The 2,643-nt window shown below is 51.9% G+C and overlaps 1 long non-coding RNA gene across 1 annotated transcript in view; it reads left to right on the forward strand.

Moving 5' to 3' along the window:
- Positions 1-2,362, forward strand: part of LOC132001301 (uncharacterized) — a 10,232-nt gene extending 7,870 nt beyond the window's left edge. The window contains exons 3-4 of the long non-coding RNA XR_009399573.1: positions 1,205-1,272; positions 2,209-2,362. This is a non-coding gene — a long non-coding RNA (uncharacterized LOC132001301). The remainder of the gene's footprint in view (positions 1-1,204; positions 1,273-2,208) is intronic.
- Positions 2,363-2,643: the final 281 nt, after the last annotated feature.

A 2,643-nucleotide genomic window follows, 5' to 3' on the forward strand; every position in this document is an offset into this window, starting at 1 on the left:
TCCCACATCGGGCTCCTTGCTCAGCAGGGAGCCTGCTTCTCCCTCTGCCTCTGCTTGCCATTCTGTCTGCCTGTGCTCGCTCTCTCCCCCTCTCTCTCTCTGATAAATAAATAGAATCTTTAAAAAAAAAAAAAAGATTACCTAAAAGAGAACTAAACTTGTCATGGGGTCAGTGAAAGCTTCCTGGAGAGGTGCTGATGTCCAGGCTAAGACTTAAAGAGCAGAGCCCCATGATGTAACCTACTGCCACCCAGCCACAAAAACAGTGCTGGCAGGGTGCCTGGGTGGCGTGGGTTAAAGCCTCTGCCTTCAGCTCAGGTCATGATGCCAGGGTCCTGGGATCAAGCCCCACATCATCTCAACGGGGAGCCTGCTTTCCCCTCTCTGCCTACTTGTGATCTCTGTCTGTCAAATTAAATAAATAAAATCTTTAAAAAAAAAAAAACAGTGTTATAGACTATAAGAGTAAGAAACCCCAATAAAGTTCTATTTTTTCCCATGAGTGCTCTTTAAATGTTTTTTTTAAATTATCAAACATCAAATTAGGTTTTTTTTTTTTTTTTACTATTTTATTTATTTATTTATTTGACAGAGATCACAAGTAGGCAGAGAAGCAGGCAGAGAGAGAGGAGGAAGCAGGTTCCCTGCTGAGCAGAGAGCCCGATGTGAGGCTCGATCCCAGGACCCCGGGATCATGACCTGAGTCGAAGGCAGAGGCCCTAACCCACTGAGCCACCCAGGTGCCCCTAACATCAAATTAGATTTTTTTTTTTAAAAGATTTTATTTATTTATCAGAGAGAGAGAGGGGGAGAGAGCGAGCACAGGCAGACAGAATGGCAGGCAGAGGCAGAGGGAGAAGCAGGCTCCCTGCCGAGCAAGGAGCCCGATGTGGGACTCGATCCCAAGACGCTGGGATCATGACCTGAGCCGAAGGCAGCTGCTTAACCAACTGAGCCACCCAGGCATCCCGTCAAATTAATTTTTTAAAAAAATAATATTTTGGGGCACCTGGGTGGCTCAGTGGATTAACCATCTGCCTTCGGCTCAGGTCATGATCTCAGGGTCCCCGGATCTATCAGCAAGAGGCAGGCACCCTGCTCAGTGAGGAGTCTGCTCGCCTCCTGCCCCTCCCACCTCATACCCCCCCATAAGTCAATAAATAAAATAATATTTTTTTAAAAATAATATATGTATTTTTTTTAGTGTCTCTGCTTTGCTGGTGCCCTAAACACGTGCTCGGACAGGGTGATAGGCCAGAGGGAGTCATCCAGGTGAGAGGTGAAGAGGGGTGTGGAAAGCAACGGGAATTTCACAGGCAAAGGCCCAGAGGCAAAAGGAAAGATGGCACTTTGGAGAAAAAGGAAATCCTTTGATGAGAGCTGGCAAGTGGGAAGAGGTGGCAATAGAGAATCGGTCTGGATTTTCAGGGAGCTGGAGGCACGAAAGGGCTTTTACTGGGATACATCATAATCCAGGGTCCCTTCTGCGAGAGCTCACTCTGAATATTTTTAGAGTCCTATTTCCGGTTTGAATCCATTCAGTCCAGAGACCCTGTGTACCTACTAGGCTTCAAGCACTGACCCAGGTGCTGGGGCTGCAGCAGATAATTAAGGGCTTGGCGGGCAGGGACACTGATGGCCACCAGACAGTGGGTTTGGCTGGACAAAGGCTTGGAGCGTGGAAGGCCCTGCAGAGAGAGAGAGCCAAGCCTGGTGCCGGACAGTGAGGCCCTGAGGTGGGAGGTGCCATTCAGGCTCTTTGCTGTGAAGAGGCCAGAGGTTCCTAAGACAGGAGAATAAAGGAATGAAAACGGGGGCAGAGGCAATGGGCAAGGGGTGTAAAATCCTCGTCTTGTAACCTCCGGAGAAGGCGGCCAAGTAGGCAGAGGGGCAAAAGGCCCAGCCAAGCCCTTCAGCCCCCTGTGCTTTCCCAGGCCTGCCGAACCCTGCAGCTTGGCTTCTCCTGGCTCCAGTAGTCAGACCCAACCCTGAAGGAGAGCAGAGGCGGGTGAGGAGGGCACGAGGGACAGGCCTCTGCCCAACAGGGCCTTCCTTCCCAGCGGCCTGAGCCAACCTGTCTGAGGAGCCAGAGGTTACAAGGAAGGATTAAGGAGTTGGTTGCTTTTTTACCCAAACTGTGGCTGCATTTCTCTCTCTCTCTCTCTCTTTCTCTCTCTCTGTCTTTTTTTTTTTTTTTTTTTTTTAAAGAAAAATGTTCCTGTACACGCACCCGGAGGCTTTTGCAGGAGGCGGCTGTTGGAGAACCGGGAAAACAAGCCAAGAAACAAGAGAGAGGAAGAAGACCACGCCTCGCCTGGCAGATTCCTAATGGCCCAGGAGACCTGAGGCTTTACTGTGGGAGGCCGGTGGGGGGGTTGGGGGGGTGCTGGCTCGGGTGGGAGGGAAGGGCAGGCCGAAGGACAGCCACTTGCTGGTCGGTGACCTTGGGCGGGATGCTGCCTGCTTCCCTCTGGTGAGAACGGGGAGGAGGGGGGCAGGGGCAGGGCTGGCCAGCTGAGGTCACAGGAAGGCCCCTTCCAGCCTGAAACGGGATCTCGGGATGTGGGGCCTGCCAACCTGCAGCGACCCTGGGCCAGCAGAGATGAAAGGCTGCCTGTCCCCAGCTTCCGGACCCCCGAGGCC

This window comes from Mustela nigripes, chromosome 14 (assembly GCF_022355385.1).
Source record: "Mustela nigripes isolate SB6536 chromosome 14, MUSNIG.SB6536, whole genome shotgun sequence".
NCBI lineage: Eukaryota > Metazoa > Chordata > Mammalia > Carnivora > Mustelidae > Mustela > Mustela nigripes.